The sequence below is a fragment of the Rhinolophus ferrumequinum genome, chromosome 3 (assembly GCF_004115265.2).
Source record: "Rhinolophus ferrumequinum isolate MPI-CBG mRhiFer1 chromosome 3, mRhiFer1_v1.p, whole genome shotgun sequence".
NCBI classification, from domain to species: Eukaryota; Metazoa; Chordata; class Mammalia; order Chiroptera; family Rhinolophidae; genus Rhinolophus; species Rhinolophus ferrumequinum.
The window spans coordinates 75,022,137-75,043,117 of record NC_046286.1 but is presented as its reverse complement, the minus strand read 5'-3'; the positions used below and the strand labels follow the sequence as shown (position 1 = coordinate 75,043,117).

Below are 20,981 nucleotides of genomic sequence, written 5' to 3'. Positions count from 1 at the left end.
ACTTTTCCAAGTATTTTTTTTATGCACAAAGACATAGGTATTCATATAGCTCCCATGTAGGAGAATTATGAAATATTTCAAATAGTCTTTATGCTTTTCTTGTGCACAGGTTACTCTATTCCGATATGTAGATTCCAAAACTAAATGTGTTCTCAGCTTACCACTCCAAATTTCTCTTCATGGCTAAAAGAGACTGGAAAGAAAAAAGTCTCTTTTAGGAACTTTTAGGAAGGAAGGAAGGAAGGAAGGAAGGAAGGAAGGAAGGAAGGAAGGAAGGAAGGAAGGAAGGAAGGAAGGAAGGAAGGAAGGAAGAAAGGAAGAAAGGAGGGAGGGAGGGAGGGAGGGAGGGAGGGAGGGAAGAGAGAGAGAGAGAGAAGGAAGGAAGGAAGGAAGGAAGGAAGGAAGGAAGGAAGGAAGGAAGGAAGGAAGGAAGGAAAGAAAGAAAGAAAGGAAGAAAGAAGGAAAGAAAGAAAGGAAAAAGAAAACCTTAACAGGGGTCATCTTTGAAGAATACTGTTGGGTGATTTTTTTCCCTGTTTTTCTACTGCTCCAACCTCCATGTCAAATGAAAACCTTTACATTTTTAATATGAAAATATTACAAGTCTTCTAAAAGCATTCTGCAAATAGTAGAAAAGGAAACAACCAACATTTTAAAAATAAAATGTTTAGTATTTTACTTAATGAAATATATATTTTATTTTTTCAGTTAAAAACTAGTATTTTAAACCTTTCAGTAATATTTTCGACCTGAGTTGTATAGGCCAGAAGTATGAAGCCAAGAGCAGTGGAGCTGGTCCAAACCTAGACATTTACAGACAGCTCTTGTCAACACAGTGTTTCATTTTGTTTTCCCCACACACATGCACCTCTAATAAGCTTTACAAACACATGCTAATTCCCCTGAGCAGAATTAAAGCAGCAATCACATTCCCAGATCTTAGGAAAAGGAAAGTTTTCTGTTACTGCTACCCAGTGGTGACTTACAAAGTTTCTAGGAAAACAGGTACTTTAATCTCATATCTTCCTTTCCACTCCTTTCCATATTCTCTTCCCCTAGGTCCACTCTTTTTTATAACCATAATCTTGTCCTCGTATTTGTATCTTAATTTCTTTAAAATTCAGCCTTCTGTGGACTGGCCATTTAAAAAGTATTTCTCTTTCTCTGCCTTTTTGAAATTTTTATGATACTAATCCAGAATTAATTTCTATTATAAGTATTAGTTACTTTTCAGTATTACTCAGATTTCCCTCTTCAACTTGCTTCTAGGGTCCTATAAGTAAGACGCTATTAGATTCTTCCCTGTTCTTTCCACTGTACCAGACACACTGGCTAAGCATCCAAGTTCTGCTAAGAAAAGTCTATGTATGTAAATGATTAGGAAAGGACGGTGTACGGCCTCCCAACAACACTGCAGTTTTTTCAAACATAATTTTATCTCTTTCTGGAGTGTCCTTTCTCTGCAACAATTGACCCCAAGCATATTCTTTGCAGGACCTTTGCTGTTTGATTTCATTTCACCAAACAGAATGACTGTAAGGGGCAGTCAGCAGGATGAGGTGAGTAGGACTTCTTAGATGTCTGTACTTTACTTTCTATGAACATGGATCCATTTTTCAGGAGGATCCCTTAGACAGCTTTCACTCTAACCACAGCACTGCTAGAGGAATTATGCAAGAACAAGCCACAATGATTAGCCTCTAAGATTCAGTTTCCGATTTTTGAAGAAAATGATAACAATATCTATCCCTCTCAGGTGTCGGAAAGATTAATGCAATAACATATTTAAAAGAGCTCAGCAGAGTGAATGGCTCAGAATTAGCATTATCACCACCAACTCCAACCTCATCATTACTGTCACCATTACAAAATCATAAGGACACCACTGCTGTCTTCACCACAAAATGAGTTTCAAAACAATGTCCTCTATATGTAGAGTCCTCCATATGCTTCTTACATAATCATGTGTTCAAATGAATCCAGAATGTAATTTTCTGCAATGCCTCTCCAAAAGAATTGCAGGAAGGTCTTAATTAAATGTTTCATAGCCTAGAAAAATGTCAAGTCACGTACCCAGAAGGTCTAGTATTTGCCGGGGACTGCAATGTGAGTATTCAGGAGTGAGTATTTATCTGTCTAATTCACAGAACACATTTTCTATGTGTGGGAGAAAGGTTGAAGGAAAAGGAGTGAATTTAAAGTGCTGCCAAGACAGTAAAAGATGAATCTGCTTGTCCAAAAAGAGAGGTGGAAAAAAGCACTACTGGAAAAACAGAGTCATACTTGGAATACCTATTAAGTAATATATAAAATTATACTAATTTGTTATTTTAAATTCAATTAAGAATTACTGAGAAAATACTACATTCAATAAAATTGTTTTAAATCCAAATAAAGAGCAGAAAATTCAAGAAAAGTTTTCATTGTTTTGAAAATAACTAAAGCAATTTAAAAGATAGCATAGTGATGAAGATACTCAACTGATACATTGATGAATTAATATTACAATTACAGAAAACATTTTTTTCACACTGTAGTAGGATAAAATTTACAGAGTGAAATGCATATATCTTAGGTGTACAATTCAGTAAGTCTTAACAAAATCTGTGTAACCAGTCAAGATATTGAACAACCCCATCACCTAAAAGTTTTCTCCTAGCCCTTACACTTAATCTCCATTACCCATAAACAACAACTTTTCTGATTTCCATTATCATATTTTAGATATGCTGGTTCTTCAATCTAATACAAATGTGATCATACAATATGTACTCAACAAAAGAATTTTTACATGTGACCTTAAAAGAAACCAAACCAATTCAAGTAACTGTATTGTGACACTGACATGTAATTTTTCATCTATCACAAATATGTTTTCATTAATGTTTATTTGTACATTACCCCCCAAATTAATCCATATTACTTTTTAATTCTTTACTTGTATTAGGAATAGCTAAACAAATAAAGGTTAATAAAATGCCTCAATTTAGAGCATCCAACGGAAAATAACTCTCATTGCTACAGAATATATGAACCATGGTAGCCACTTTCAAAACCATCTAAATTTTTATAATGTCATAAAAGGCATTAAGCTAAAAGAGGCATTGCTAAACAAGTAACCCGAGAAACCCCATTTATATAAAAGTGTCAACTACAAGAAACTAAAAGCATATGGCACAATGGAGAACAAGCAAACTTAAACCAAGTGGGAACAGGAGAGCACCGGAAATGGAGGCGAGCAGGGAATGAGGGTGGGGCAGTAGGGAGAACTGCCCGGAAAGAGCAGTCAACTTGGTGCTGTAAGTCCTCAAAGAACCCAAGTCACTCTTTTTCTGACCTATCACCATCCCCTTCCCCAAAACGAAGGTACACTGAGAAATTTTTGCAGAAGAAGGAAAAATAGCAGAGACTCTGGGAATTAAAGTGGTATTTTTGGTAGAAGAACCATTGAAATCAGAACCATTGTAATCAGAACCATTGTAATAATGCCATTTATTATCAGATGGTTAATACAGGGCTTAGCCCCTAAGGAGTGGGCATTGGTCGTGAAGCAGAGGATAGCTCTGTAATCAAGAATACTGAATTTCCAGCTTCTAGGATGGTGAACACCACCCTCCGCTCCTCTCACATCCTCATTCAGTTTGGTTTCTTGCCAATGCTAATGAATTTTATGTATATGCATAGTATGCAACCGGAAAGAAATGAACATTTTAGCAGAAATCTTAGCATTCTCACATTTAATGTCATTCTAGGAGCCTTTCGGTGTGTGGGTGATGGTTATGGGGTGGGGAGGAGCAGGGAGTAGAAGTGGTGGTGGGTGGGGAGTGGATTAAGCTAAAAGGGTTATTACTAAACAAGTAACCTGGGGAACCTCATGGGAAGATTATGACTGTCAAACATGGTACATACATTTGGTTCAGTTATACTCTAGGACATTTTAGAATTCCAAAAGCTTTACTAGCCTAAACTTCTCTAAGGTGAGACAGTAAAATAAACACCAGTATTCCTTGTTTCTAACGCATCATTAATTATATCTAGCTGGAAAAATATAACCATCTGTAAGTGTAACTTAGAACTTGAAGTACCATTCTTTCACTTTCTAATTTATGTATCCAAGCAAAGATTTAATTTAATATTAAAATAATCTCAACATATCTTCATAACAGTATATGGATCAAAAACATTTGTAGATCAATTAGTACTGAAAATACTTGAAGTAGTATTACATTTACATTGAATAAAATTATGGAAATATTTTAAATGTGTCATGCTCTTCACACAGTTTTCAAGATAGCAGCCATTTTGGTCTTTCTTAGCATGTACTTCTGAAATTAAAAGACAAATATTCCATATTCAAAAGAAAATTAGAATACTCCTTTGCTTCAGCTGCCCTTGATCCTTCTTTTAGTAAGCTTGATAGTAAAAAGATAAAAATCCCATTACAAACATCCCAGAGATTGTTTGTATCCTTCTGCAAAACTAATGCAGGCGGGGAGATGGAATTTGAAATTGTTTTGTCCTTTTGTTTCTCAGATGCATGTCACAAGACCTCTCAGAAGGCAGCAAGTAAAAGCTTTTTGAAATTAAATGACTCATTTTATTAAAGTAAATTTCACTGTCAACTGAAAGATATTCTTAGCCAAAAACTCTCACATAACACTTCACTGTTTATTTGTTTGAGAAGGGATGTAAAGGTTTCACCTTCTTGAAAGCTGAACTGTATACAGCAGGAAAGCTACTTTCTTTAAAACAACCATGACACAAAGTTTATAAGAAAAATATTTTCATAATGTTTAGTACATGGTAGCAGAATTTATTCCACAGTGAAATCATGTTTATTTATTGTTAATGGTACTTACTGTACTGTAACTGACCTCTCCTTCATTAGAAAGAATTTTCTCTCTATTACAGATACACCGCTTTCAAAGAAGTAACTACTAGCTTAGGGCGGTACAGATGGATAACGTGTGCAAGGTAGTGCTGCCATGAATGGGGTTCCCAGAAGTCACCAGGCAGGGGCCCTTTCATCCCAGAAGTTGGCCTGTTCTAAGAATTTCACTTAACAAATGTATTACCCAAAGGCCTTACTAAAAGTTTCAGGACACCAGAAGTTTTAGATATACTAAACTGAAATTTCATACGATTAATAGTTAGTACTCTTGCTATCTTATGCTCCAAGTTTATGTCTTTAGCATTACATAAGGTCCTAATATCTAAAATAATGGTAAAGGTGATGATATTGATGGGACCTCTACTATGAATTAAGATAACCCTGACTGAATTCAATGGAAGCTTCACTGCTATGTGTCAATGTGTGTGTTGGGGACAGGGGGTGTGCACACGTGCGCACAAGCTCACATACACATTTTAATACACACATGAGATCAGAAATAAATATTGCTTAAGGATTAATTTTCATGTGGGTTTATTCACTTTGTATACTAAAAGCTTGACTGAAACGGTCAGGTAGAATGTAATTGGTACAGAATGCTAGAGATGATGGTGACTCTTGGGACCTTATAAATAAAATAAAAGGAATCATTGAGAAAGACCAAATCCAAATTACAAAATCAGGAAAATATACATTTTACTGTACTGTTAAAGAACAAATATATAAAATAATAATCTGAAAGCTATACAGTAGAATTCTGAATAAGCTCACCGTTCCTTTTCACTGCAAACCAGGTGAATAATTTTTACATAATGTGGCTAAGTGAATAATCTCTCTTCCATCTGGTCCAGGTTGTATTTCTCTTTTCCAAGGTTTAGCTAATCCTCTTCTATGTGCTTCATGAAATTATAGAAGGACAGTCACTGCTTTATATCAAGCCTTCAGTTTCCGTGCTGGTTTACAAACTTGTGCAAAGTTCATCTTAAGTACAGTTTTATCACTTCATTTTCATGGAGTCTAACTTCCTCCTTGAGGCCCTAAAAACATACTAGTTTTTTTTCTCTATAACCAGGAACATCAGCTCTACTTCCCTGTTCTCTGCCAGGATGTAGAAATGGAAAGGGTTGTATTCTAATTCCTTTGTCAGAAAAGTAACTTTCTGATTGGGAAGTTCACAGATAATTGTTAATATTCTACTTTGACCTTTCAAGTTACCTTCATATCACTTGTGAACACATCACAGAGGGCCAAATAATAGTTTCAAAAGAAACAGTGGTTTTTTGCCTAGCAGATCATGTCACAGTGACCATTTTTCATTTGGCAAAAATAGATTACTTAAATGTGCACAGCATTTATATGTTAGGCAACTGAGGTAAACAGCAACAGCAAAATGAAAGCTACATTTGAAATGGCACATCTGAAATATTTTGTCCTTGTAGTGATTTTGCCCGATGGTGATATGATTTTACAAGTTTCCACTAATTAAGATATGTAGCTAAAACCATTGGTAGGATTTGTAAAGTTAAAATAAGAAACTGATGTTCAAGCAAACTAGCCTATGTGTTTCCATTCTTGTTTTTATTTATGAAGACACAGGATAATGTTCAGGTTGGTCTTTCTTTAAATAGATATTATTTCCAAAGGAATACCATTTTTCAAAAAAGAAAAATTTATAGCATACTATAAAGAATATTTGCTTGATATTTTTATTTATGGTGAAGCTTATTTTTATTACAGCAATAATCACATCAATATGAAGAGACTGTAGTAAATTCAGATTGTACTAAGTCTTTTGCCCACATGGCTATTTCTAATCCATCTGTTTTATCCACGAATCAGAGCAGACCCCCACTGCTGTATTTTTAAACCAATGTATCACCTTCTGAAATACTATCTATACTTATTTGAAATATCTAAAAGTAAACAACTGGCTCCTACAAAGCCCCTTAATTTCCTGATCCAATAACAAATTTGATACCATTGTACATACTTCCTACAAAAGCAAGTTCTTTGATAATACAAAAATAAAAACAAATATATATATATATATATTTTCTGGCTGGCTGTTGTAATACTTTTATGGGATAGTAGCTTAAAACTATATTTAAAATAGAACATGGTATGTTTGTTATCAACAGTTTGATGTATATGTTTGAAATAAGCACAAAAGACAGAAAAACTATTTTAAATTTAAAATCTTTGATGTTTGCAATAGAAGAGAGTTGTTATTGAGACTCCCCACAATGAACATGATAGTGAAGATGACAGCAACTCCCCCTCATTCAGGGGGTCTGGCCAATATAAGAACCAAATATATATAGTTGCTTATTTACAGCATGCAAATTAACCTTAACCGAATAAAATTGAGTAATGGCTGTAAGAAATCATCACTCTGACAACTCCATTTAAAATCCAGTCATGCATATTTTAAAGAATTTTTCACAACTAAAGAGAAAAGTCTATGTTAAGACAACTCAATAAAAAGGATACTCAAACCCGTACTTGTTTTCTAATTGCTTGATGCTTCAAAAAAGCAAAACAAAACAAAAAAAAACAGTTTTAGAATCTCTTTGGAAGTAAAATTACCACAACAGGACGGAATCAATTGATGACTCAGAGGATCAAACCAATTCTAGATCTCAAAGTAACCTCATACTCAAAAAGATGTACTTATAACAATGTCAAGCATTTTAATATACTTATACACAATTCCGTTCTTTGGTTCTTTACCTTAGAGGTAGAGGAAATAATTGGAAACTGATCATTTGGGCATTTAATTGACTTTTGATGAAAGAAGACTGCACTTCTTTTGGATAAACTGCGCAATGATGAAGTCCATGAGCTGCAGGCCCAGATTCAGCAGCTACAGGGGCAAATTGCTGTGGATGTTTCTAAGCCTGACTTCGTGACTGCCCTGTGTGTTGTGTGGCAGCAGAATGAAAGTGTGGCTGCCAAGAACTTTGGGAGGTTGAAGAATGGGGCAGATCCCAATCTGTTGATCTCTGCGAGTCTACGAACGGAACTGGAACAAATGATGCCCTGTGCCAGGGGAAGCAGGACTCAAAGACGATCAGAGACAAGTTCCTCACCAGGGGAAGCAGGACTCAAAGATGACCAGAGACCAGTTCCTCACCTGCCAAGTGAATGGCTTAAGAAAACTAACGAGACTCTGGAGCTCCAGATGTGTGAGATGGAAGAGAACTTTCCTGTGGAAGCTGCTAACTATCAAACACTATTGGCAGAATGAGATCAGAAGAGGTAGGAAGAAATGGGCCGCCACCTTGGTGAATATCAGGACCTGCGGAATGCCAGCAGGGCCCTTGATTTTCAGATCTACCTACAGGAAGCTCTGGGACAGGAGCAGAACAGAATTCCTCTGCCTCTTCCCAAACTTTTCTTCTCTGAATCTGAGGGAAACCACTCTGGAGGTACTCCTTCTGGTTGACAGCCACCCAAAAAGGACAATTCGGATTAAGAAGGTTGAAACTAGAGATAGGTTATCATCAAAACTTCTCAACATCATGATGCTCTTAATGAAAATCATGCACCCTCAGTGCAGCAATATATTTCAAGCAAGAATAAAATATAAATCCGTATCGTAAAGAAACAGCTTTCAAATGCCTTTATGCAGTTTTCCAGTAGCACATTGGAATTAGAACAGGCTCTAGTTCTTAAGAATCAACACTCCTACAAGATTAAGAAGAAAAAAAGTTTACAACATAATCTAGTTTATGAAGGAGTCTTGTGCTACATTATCTTTTAAAACAATATTTTGAATACCATTCAAACTTTTTTTTTGTTTTTCCAGTAAGCATCTGACCAACTTGTTTCTGCTTTAGTAGACCTTTGGAAAAACAAACCAACAAACAACCACAAAAAAAAATCTTGTTGGAATGGATTGAAGAGAAAATGGAAAGTAAGAAATTGGAGAGAGCAAGAATGGGTTCACGTTTTGAGGAGCTTTGCTGTTAAGGAGAGAATATCAAAACAGTAGCTGAGGGAGATTGTGGGTTTAAAAGATGAGTTTGGTTTTGTTTTGCTTTGAAAGATGAGCGATGTTAAGATGTGTGTGGGCGGATCCTGCAGAGAGGGATACACTGGTGATTCCAGGGAAGAGAGGTAGGTGGTATAATTGTAGGAGCAAAGCCCTGGAGAAGAAAGGGGATAAGGTCCAGGGCAGAAGGGAAGAGCTGGCCAAAGGAGCAGAGACACTTTCTCTTTCCTTACACAATGGAGGGCTAAGTAAGCAGGTGTAGACACAGGCAAGTTTTCAAAACTGGTGGTGGAAACGAGATGTTGTTTTCATCAGATTACACTTGTTTTCTCTGTGAATGTTTTGAGAAATCGTCATATGAATATCACAAGGGAAGCATTTATTAAAGACTTGAAGAGAAAAGAATTGGAAGGTGAATTTACTAAGGGTAGTGGTTTTCTGCAAGTGCTGAGTGTCCCTTCAAGATCTAAATAGAGCTCCGTTTGAGCACTTGTGTGCTTTTCTTTAGCCAACTTTTGCTGCTTAGGTGCACTAAGAAAGTAAACAGAAGAATGTGTTTCCTCAGCATCAAGTTTTGTCAGAGGGATATGATGTCTGGACTGTGGAATCTAAAACAAGTATGATTAAAGTGAGATTATAAAGAAGCAAAGTGTCAGTACCTGAATATTTGATAATTGTCTTTATTTTTTTTTCCTGCTCTCACACATTATTTGCTAAAAATACTAGAAAGCTGGCTCAGATATAAAAAAATAAACAAGTTAGTACATGAGGCCTTGAATCTCATTCCAATTCAAACTTTGACTCAAGTTATTTGAGCACAGACTTTGAATATCAAGATAAATAGCCTATATACTTTGGGCTAAACCACTTAGAACACATATCAAACAGATTGATTGAAGAATGCATTTATAAATAGAACTGTTTAAACAATCAAAAGTGGAAGGAAGAAGCTAGGAGAATGCCAAAAAAGTTAATACAAAAGCAATTAGAGCAGATCCAATAAAGGGAGTAAAGGAGACAAAGGCTATGACTAAATAATGCCAAAACAAACAGTTGATAAGTGAAACATCTAGTCAATCAGCTAGATGTTTTGTCTACTGGGAACCTAGCAACTGACTTGACTGATTTCTTTTTTCACTGAATTGGCTGAATGAAGTGGTTGTTTTGGAAGCATGTTGACATATATATAATGGAAGAAGGAGGCAGAGAAGAAAATAAAGAATGTATTTGGAAAAGAAACAATCCCTGAGACTTGTAAGTGATGGGTTATTGAATTAAAGGGCGCTGAAAATTGAGGACAACAGATTTCTTGGAATGAATTTACTTGCATAAATTTGAATTTGAAATAGAAAAAGATAGTAACTTTTTCCCCAAAATTATTGGAGACTGGTTTGTGACACAATGGAAATATTTTAAGACTAAAAAGATAAATTAAAGATTGTAAAGTCTCAGCTTTTTATCACTAGTATTGAATCCTGCTGAATTTATTACTAACATTTCACTCACATTTAATTATCACCACAGTTATAATTCAGTTTACTATTACAATGCTGTTCATTTCACAAACCCTTTCTTCTTTTAAATACAGATGTTTGAGCTACTTTCCCTAATACTCACTATATGACTATAGTAACACAGTCATCAGAACCAATTTATATATTTTTTTTCTATTTTGTTAAGTGGATATATGGCAAGATATCTTAAAAACTAGCATGAGATTTTAAAAGATCAACTCACAAATCTTCCAATGGCAAGATTATCACTCAGAATATAGTTTCTATTTAAGAAGTGATAAAAGTCATATTATGCATTTTTTCAAATGTATTCTACCTGGGAAGTAGTAAATTATCAAAGACGCACCATCCCCCCAGGTCATATGAATAGTAAAGAGAATGAGACAGATGCTCACCACAGTGCAATACTTTAAACGAAATACTCCTTTATGACCTCAATCTTTATATATACAGGAGGTACACACACACACACACACACACACACACACACACACTAGTTTGTTCCTTCTTTAAATCTATAAAATCTAATATATAAGACCAGAAACTCTTCATGCATTTTAGGTGACGATTTACAGAAATTACAAAAATAAACAAACAAACAAAGTAGCAGTGAATTGACTCTATAGTACAAATGAGACCAACATTATGTTGAAACTTTGCTGTTGCTTCTGGCTTATATTCCTAAACTTTTTGTCCTAGATACTCTTAAAATGGCTCATTTTCAATTATTTTTAAGGCTTCTTTGAAGAATTATAAGAAAATAATTTGAAAGGCATCAAACACATTCAGTCCTGAAATATTTTTCCAGCGATCTTTCCCTGGCCGTGGCCTCCCGAAGACCCATTCTGTGAGGTCCAGAGTCATTGTCTGCACGGGCCCAGAAGAGCATGTCTTCTTTCAGAGTTCCTTTCTGTCCCATTTTGTAAGCAGTATCCCTCTACTTCCTGGGAGGCCATGTGGCCTATTGGGAAAGCACTGTCTTGAAAGAAAGACAAGCCTCTGATTTTAACCCTGGTCTTGCCACTTACTAACTCTATGATTTTGGACAAGTTGCCTAAAATCTCTGTGTGGCTTCAGACAGATGATTAATGGGTTAAATAAGATAGCATACGGAAAAGCATCCAGCACTTGCCAGATATTCCTTACTGTTTTTACTTTGCATCATTAGATCATGACAGATTTCACAACTCATTTTATAAAGTACTCCACTAAAATTTAAGCTCTTTCTCTATTAAGAAAAAAATTATGTCAAGTTTGTTAATAAGAAATGCCAAAGTATTGCAAATAAAGAGTACATTCAAGTTTAGTCACAGACACTGAAGTACAACTCCATCTTATGCCCCCAAATATACTCTTTCTATTTTTTTTCAAAAATGCCTCCATTCAAATTTCCCAGTTTGTTTTACAATTTTCAGGTAAGCAGTTGTATTTAATATTCAAAGGTGTAATAGAGATTACTTCGACCTCAATACATTTTGGACAATCACGTCTAGATTATTTCTTCCTCAAACTTTGAATCCAAACAGGCATTGCAGTTTCAATGTCTGAATGTTTCTTGGTTTCCCAGCCTTGTACAAAATATAAGACTTTACACTAATTATTATACAAAGTATATGAGTGATTGAGGAATCATTATTACTTTCTTACTCAATCAAATGTTTAACTAAAAGTTGGTACCCAATATGATATAAATGACATAAATGCTTATATTTAAACATTAACATATTTTATTCAATGTAAGTCATCACTCTTACAAAAATCACTCTTATTTCTCATTTTAGTGAGCATATAAAGAATATTTTAGGAAGGAAACCACAATCAAAAAATCTTTACAAAGAATTTTTTTTCTTATTATATCAGAATTTTTAAAGAATTTTTGAGTGCTAATATTTTCAAAAGATTAATTTTAAAAGCAATAGGAATGTTTTCTTTTCTGTTAATTTGCTAGATCTCACTTTAAACTCTCTTTGTTTTCTGAAGTATTGCTCATAAGTAAGATCTGTTATCCCTCACTGATGGCCATCTTAGGAAATGCAAGGAATGTTCCAAGTTTGTTTTGAAAGTAGTGTGGAAATAAGTTGTTTAGACAGAGTAAGAGGTGTTAAATAGGAAAAGCAGCAAATCTCAAATGTTGCCTTTGCATGGTGGACGCAGGGAAGGGGGTAGAAACCAAATGAAAAAAAATAAAAAACTATCAACAGGAAAAATCCAAACCAAACAAAACAAAATAAAAACCTTCAAGATCCATCTTGATACAAAAAAAAAGTGAAAATTTATTGAATAATTGAATGACATTCTTACCTCATTGTTCAGGTGAAAAGTTCAAAGTTAAATGAACTTTTTCACATTTGTCTCTTTTAGGCAAGAGACAAATATAAAGACACTTTGGCCACTCTCTTCTAGTTATAGAAAGTTTAGGTGCTCAGGGATAGGATTTTATAAACAATAAATTCATTTTAAAATATTGTAACAACCAAGTAGAATTTGGGACAGATTAAGATAAGCCACCATATACATTTGTACAAGATCTACTAAACATTGGCAGAAGTCCCGATTACCCTTTACTTCCCAACATTTCACATAAACAAAAGACTTGAGATATTTGAGATTTCTCGTGCTATATACATATATAATTGAGCTACAATAAAAACAATCATCTAATTTCCAAGTTGAGCATCTGTTTATGCAACAGAGTTGCTAGTCTGCACCTGTCCATTTGCAGTGGGGGAGGAATGTAGGGAGGGTAGATAATGTGAGAATACAGCAGAGTGGAGAGATAGGGCAGTATAAAGAAAAAGCTTCAGTGATGCAGTCTGTCTCTCATTTCTTTGGGTGGCAGCAAATATGTGCCTCATGATGGTCAAATGGACAATATAGAAGGTAACTGAGATTAAGCTGTCTGTTTGTTATTTCACTAAGAGATCCTGGCAAGAGTTTAGGGATAAACAACCAGAAATAAGACCATCTAAGAAATTGCTTGGAAGAGGTCAAGCCAGAAAACAATCTCCCTCATCTGTGACTTTGATAAAATGAAGAATTTCCCAAAGGTGCTTCCAAAGAACCAACTCATGAGACACTTAAGAGGCCATCATTTAAATGCTTGCCACAAAGAGGTTTTAGAAGAAAGGGCAGGAAAATCAACAGAGAGGAGTGTGCTTTTTTCTCTAAAGTATTCCTCTCTGTGTATGGATAAAAATGGACCCCGAAGAACAAGAGAAGGATGAAGGAAAGAATAGCCATTACTGTGATCACCACCATCATTGGCCCAGGGTCAAGTTTAAATTTAGAAAGGAAAAATATGAATTTGAAGTTTTAAACTGGGTTAAATTAGACTGCACTTGTGTGTTTTTTGTTTGTTTGTTTGTTTTTGGTGTTGTTGTTTTTTTTGTTTTTTATACTTTAAAATGACCAGAAAGCTATGGGGTCTACTCAAGATACCAATGAGAGAAAGGAAAAGGAATTTTGTCCTCCCATGAGCAAAGGTAAAGACTGGCGGGAAAATAATACTTCTTCATGTTTGTACCCTCCAGTTTAGATTGTTCAATAAAATGGTTACTTCAGTTGAGTATCCAAATTTAATTATATTCCAAAAAATTGCTCCTCTAAATTCAAGTTTATATAATAGATTATTGATTAAGACTTATTTGTTTCTCTTAAAACATCTAATAATAGAAGCCCTATTAATGGAAGCCAGTGAAATAAAAAATTCAAGTCCTGATTTCATTTGTACTTCACATTATTCCACATGAGACTGGTCCCTTAGTCATTGACCTCTTCCTATTGGTTTTTCAATAATAGATCACACATATTGGCATTAATGCTTTCTAAAATGCCATGGCATTTAATTATTGTTATTAGTTTTTTTACTGCAATACTGAGTCACTTTATCAAAACGTAAACTAGGAACAGGTATAATACACCTATGTAATTTCAAGAAAAAAAAACCTTTAAATTGTTGAGTGTGTCTTTGAGGGTTTATAAATGAAGTCATGCTAGTTTAAGGAGAGGAAAAGGAATAACTAAAGTTCAGTATATTATATAATATAAAATTGTATTAATGAGTAATTACTAAAACACTTCACAGTTTTCCATTTTTGCTTAGAAAAATTGGTTGAAATTCGATGGCAAGGCATGTTTAGTCCTATTGAATTCTCCTGGTCTGTTCACCCTACATCCCTGTAGCTCTTCCAGGATGGCCTTGCCCAGGATCTTTGTTCATCATTAGACTTCTTATTAAATCCAAAGATCATGTTACAGGAAGGAATAATTCAATACAAAATACAGTTAACAATGGTTAGAGAGGAAGACATTAACATTTTTATTGACCAAAATATATAAGGTATAATAAAGTCTCTGGTATAATTTAAATCTATCTGTAAATCCAATTCATGGGAAAATGGACTTCATGGGAACAACTTTTTAAATGTTCCCAGTGACAGAAATTAGAATTGGGACAATTTAATATCAACGACAACAAAAAAAAATAGAAATTCATTAATTGATACTACTGAAAATGTTAGTGAACTATACAGGTGGTAAAAATTAAAACTGTTTACACTCTAGAGAAAATTCACCAAATTCTGTATGCTTAATAAAATTAGTTCCAGAAAGAACTTTTTGCAGTAACATTTATTAATACAGTATTTCCTCCAAAATAAGACCTAACCAGAAAAATAAGCCCTAGCATGATTTTTCAGGATGACATCCCTTGAACATAAGCCCTAATGTGTCTTTTGGAACAAAAATGAATATAAAACCGGTCTTATTTTGGAGGAAACATGGTATTTATACAATTCTGATTGACGTTTAAACTTATATTCCTTAACATAAAGTAAAATACATTCTCTACAATCCTCAGTCAAAATGGCAGAGTGAAAATGTTCCATATAGGTCTATTATGTTTTTATGACAATCAAGAACATGTAAACACAACACATTAGGAAATATTCCCTGTCATCTCATCTCACCCCACAAAACAAAATCAACCCCAATTCTTTAACATATATCATTATCTAGTGAAAAGACATGAATCAGGAAGGTTTATTAATTCATTTATTCAACAAATGCTTGTTGGGCTCCAGTAACATGCCAGATGATTCTGGAGAGAAGCTAAACATTGTTCTTGTGAAGCTGTGTTCCAGATGTGTTGGTGGGAGAGGCAGAAATAATAAATAAGTAAATGAATAAACAAATAAGAAAAACAATAAATGATAACAACTATGTAGAAACTAAACTTAAATAAGAAGATACAAAATGACTGGATGCTTATGGCAGGCTTCTTGAGGAAGGTCATTTTTAAGCTGAGATGTTAATAATTGTTTCTAGGCATGTGAATGTCACATAGTGTAGTGTATTGGTTAAACTCTCAGGCTGGAAACATCTGCTTGAATTTCACTCCCAGCTCTGTACCAAATGTGTCTCTTTGGAAAGATACTTATCTATGTATGCCTCAGTTTGTTGTTTTAATTTCATCTATAAAATCAGAATATATTACCTACACATCCAGACTGCTAGAGTTTAAATGTCATTATATATACCAAATTTAGAAGAGTCCCTGGCGTGTAGTATTGGCTAAATAAATGTGAGCTATTAAATGTGTTATTATGATCAGAAAATGGTCTTCCTGGCAAAGACAATGCTGGAGCAAATCCAAAGGAGAGAATGGGGATGGCGTACTTGAAGAACAAACACATCTGAGTGGCCAGTGGCAAGGCTGATGCAGTCTGAGACAAGACTCGGCAGGTGTGGATCCTATGGAACTTTGTAACCAGGTTTTACTTTAGATGCCATGTGGAGCGCTTAGATGAATGTAAATGCTGAGGGGAATTGTTTTGTGCACTGAGAACAGAAAGCAGGATGTTTTGGCCATGTCAGAAAATCTGAGTTGAAAGTTAAGTGTAAAAGGAGTAGTTTAGAAAGAAAATCAACTAATCTTCAGTGCATTATTTAAGAACTTAGTAATTGAGATAAAAGAAAATTAGGAACTACTACTGTTTTTGAGAAAAAAAGTGATTTATTTAGAAAACATTAAAAAGAAAATGATCCTCGCATTACAGAATAGAGGACTTTAGAAGGCTATTCATGATTTATATTGTTCTGTGTAATTGATATTATTCAGAGAAAATTTGCTAGCAAAAAGTAAAGCTGAGAATAATTCAGTGGATTTAAAATCATCTACCAAATCTGAGCAATTTAGAAGGTATATTAGTCATTCTTCTACTTACCTGGATACTTTAGACATAAGTAAAGGGAAACAGAAACTGCTTATCCAGGTTAAATTACACAGCTATAGAGAAAGCCTGAAGGAAAAAAGTATTCTTCCTGTTTTAAACAGCTGCCACAAAACAGCACAGAATTTAGAATTAAAGAACTGAGTAATCAAACTGGTATATATTAGTTCACATAAAACTTCAAACATTCAGGTTTTTATATTTGGATTCGTGCTCTCTCTCTCTGTCTTGCCCACCTGTATATAATGCTGGAGGGTATTTGTGCACATCTGCCCCCAGCTACACACCTCTTTCAATACTTCATCTCTTTTAGGTTGTGATATAAGTACCAAGTTATTGTACCGTCAGAGAGGTAGGTAGGCAAGGTAGATAAAGATAGAGACAGAGATGAAAGACATAGATAGAGATAGAGATGATAGTTAGAGATGATAGAGACAGAGACAGAAAAAAGACAGCGATAGAGACAGAGACAGGTGATTGTCACCAATGATCAGTAGAATATGTCCAACTTTGAAGGTAGTTTTTGCTTCTGAATGTGCTGTATTGATTGATTCATTGATCAAATTTGTAAATATCAGGTGTTTGTGAAACAAATTGCTATTTTAACTGAAGTCATTGTATGAGCCTATATATGGGAAATAGTATCTGAGTACATAGAAAAAGGAATTAAGTAAATGCTATTGAATAAAAATGTTTTATTGCAAAAATATGGATCCTAATTTTTCATTGGTATTTTGACATACAGAATGTCAGAATTTTTGTATAAAAGGAAGAACATTTGCAATCTTTTATTCATTCAGCCAACAAATATTTATTGAGTGCCTACTATATACCAGTCAATATTTGAGGGGCTTGATATATTGGCAGTGGGAGAATAGACAAAGATTCCGCCCACAAAGAACTTACATTCTCATACAAGGAGCCTGACAATACACTATGTAACTAAAAATATAAGTAAATTATGTAGTATGTTAGAAGGCGCTGAAGCTGAGCGTGGGAGTCAGAAGTGTGGCAAGTAGAAGGAGATAGCACTATTCAATGGCAGGTGAAGGTAGGTCTTACTGCTTAGTATTATTCAAAGAGGTTAGAGAGGGAGTGAAGAAGATACCTGGGGAAACAAGATTCTAGGCAGAGGAACAGCTAGGGCCAAGGGCCTGATGCAGGAGAAGGACAAATTGTTAACAAAGATAGGCAGTGAGGTTGAAGCAGAGTAAGCAGGAGGATGGCTAAGAGATGAATTGATACAGCTAAGGGCGTGGTAGACCATTGTAAGAACTTTATTGAAAGGTGGAGCCAGTTGACAATTTTGAGGAGAGGAATGACATTATATGACTTTAGTGTTAAAAGATCCACTCTTAAAATTCCTGTGTTGATAATAGTTAACAGAAAGGCAAGACTATAAGCAGAGAAACCTGCTTAGAGGTGATGGCAGTAAACCAGCTAAGAGGTGACGTGGACCAGGAGGGAAATAGTGCAAGTGATGAGAAGTCACAAGATTATATTTAGAATATAGAGCTAAAAGTATTTGCTGATGAACAGAATGTGAAGTCTGAGAGAGAAGAATCAAGAATGAAGCCCAAGGAATTTGGAAGGATTGAGTTACCACTTACCAAGAAAGGAAGGACTGTTAGTGGAGCAGGATTTGAGGGACGATCAGGAGCTCAGTGCTAAATTTGAAATGTCTGTTAAAATCCAGTGGAGGTTATAAATGGGCAGTTGAATATAAAATCCAGAGTTTGAGACAGAGACTAGGCTGGAGATAAAATACTGGGATTTGTCAGCACATAAATGGTGTTTAAAACCAAGGGACTGGATGGGTTTACAAAGATAATGAATGAAGACAGAGAAGAGAAGAGATCAAAAGAACTGAGACTAGAGCATTGCAAAACGAAGAGGTCAGAGAGAAGAGGACTCAACAAAAAACAATGAGAAAGAGCCAATGACGAGGAAGGAGGAATCCTAAAACGTTATGATGTCCTTCACTCCACACTTGGGAAAACATAAAATAATGAATTAATTTAAATCACAAAACACTATATTTAAATGTACTGAGTTTAACATAGAAAATTTATGAATAGAGAATATAGCTTCCCTCTCTGGGATATTATTCTATGGTAAATTAAAAGTAATTTACCAGCTAACATTTTTTTTCCAATTGATCTCAAAAATAGCATATGCCTATTTTACATAATTTTATCTATTGCTGTTACTAATAGCCTGAATAATTGGGGCAATTTCCAGTGAGTTAAGATGTTTAGGCTTCATTATAAAAACTAAGAGAGGAAAGCTAATGCATGCTTTCAAGAAAGAAAAATAAGTTTTTCAAGTATTTGTGACTAAATACCATGAATCATAAGGGAATAAAATAGTAGAACTGTAGGTGGACTGAAAGAATGTACCAAAAAAAAGGAACTCAAGTCAAGAAGACACAGTCTGGACTCAAGAAATCTGAAACATTTACTAAGCACTTACATTACCTGGTAACTAATGTCCTAGGCAACAAAATTTTAGTTAACCAACACCATAACTTTATGAAATTTATTATATACTCCCTATTTTACAAATAAATTAAATGAAAAACATACAAACTTAGTAGTGTTGGAAGGATCCACAGTTGAAATGGCACATTCAAGATTTAAATTCAAAGCACCCAAAGCTGTCTGGTTCTGGGACCCATGTTTTCAAAGCTTTTGCCACTCTGCCTGAGTTTAAGCTGGAAATAAATCTTTAAAAAGTACCTGTTAACAGCCAACAGCATGAATTAAGAAAATCCTGCTTTCTCAATATGTGTGTGCTTAACTCCAGAGCATTACAGAAACGTGTTGGGTGCTTTATTAAATCAAAACCAAAGAAAAATATGGCGCATCTTCATAGACTTCCATTTAAAATCAAACAGTCGGAAAAATTTAATTTTTAAACTCTGGTAGATTTTTTCTGCAGAAATATCAAGGCAAAGACAACAAGTTCCTACATTCTATGTTGCTCAATTTTGTGTTCCCATCTAAAATACCACAGAACAACTTCCTGTGCAGAGTATAATTCGAGCATTTGGTACACTGAGTTATAAATCAACCCAGTATTCTTAGCGTTACAGCTCAACGAGTAGGAATAGCACTTGCTCCTTGAGCAAGATCAGATTTGACTAACACCTCCTTAGGCTGCAGGATAACTAGAAATGTCCCTAAATTAGAAAAGTGTACATTATGGTTTCTCTCAGTTAGCAGTCTTATACAGTAACAGAAAGAGAGACAGAGAGACAGAGAGAGAGAGAGAGGGAGAGAGAGAGAGAGAGAGGAGATGGCGGGGAGGAAAGAAGGAAAAAGGGAAGGAAGGAACAGAAGAAGGAAGGAAGGAAAGAGAGAGAGAGAGAAAGCCACTTTAAGGATGCAATTTATTATTTTTGTTTAATTTTTTCATTACAGAAAAAAATTATTCCCACAAATTACAACTTCTTGCTCCCTATATCACAACTATGGCAACACACTCAATTCTTTTTCCCACCACAGTAAGTTTCAGAATAACCCCAAACAATAAAAATGTTTTCATGATCTTACACTCTCCAGTTACCTAAAGATTTTATATATGCATGTATATATGTATACATATTTCTATACATATATACACATACAGATTATATATACACATATATTTATATAATATCTTCAACCAGGGAACATAGATTTGTGGTTAAAAACAGAAAGCCTGAAGCATAAGCTTAAAATGAGGAGAAATAAACATGATAATGAGGGAATTCCAAACAATCTGAGATCGTCAAATACTGTGACAAAATCAAGGGTGTCCCTGAGGCTACAGTGTGTACTTAATGGTAGCAAGGGCAGCATCAGCATCCCAGGCACAGCTAGGGAGTTAGGAGAAAGTAGCAGCCCTCAGTCTTTATATTATACTATGTACATAGATGCTAGTGTGAAATGCGAGTATTATTATTGAGGAGATGCAAAGAGCCCAAACTCTATACAAGAAGACCTGAATAATAGCTGGATAAAACTGTTACATTTATTTAATAGCTAAGTTTCAGTCACATGAGATGAATAACTTCTAGAGATCTGTGTATAACATCATGTCTGTAGTTAACGGTACTACTAATATATACATATAGTGCACTTAAAATTTTAAAAGGATAGATCACATGTTAAATGTTCTTACTATAATCAAAAAAATTGCACCTACAATCACACTTAAAATTCCATCATGCACATATTGAAGGAAAATAGCCAGAATTTCCAAGACTCTTTATCGTTTTTGCTGCTCCCTTTTCTCCCTTGCCTCACGATGCTGGAATGCCCAGGACTTATTCTTCAGACTTCACTGTATTTGTCTTTCCATGGGTCATC

At 34.8% G+C, this 20,981-nt stretch overlaps 1 pseudogene; it reads left to right on the top strand.

The window, feature by feature from the left end:
* The first annotated feature begins 1,529 nt into the window (after nucleotides 1–1,529).
* Nucleotides 1,530–8,480, top strand: LOC117020689 (vimentin-like; annotated as a pseudogene).
* The last annotated feature ends 12,501 nt before the right edge of the window (nucleotides 8,481–20,981 follow it).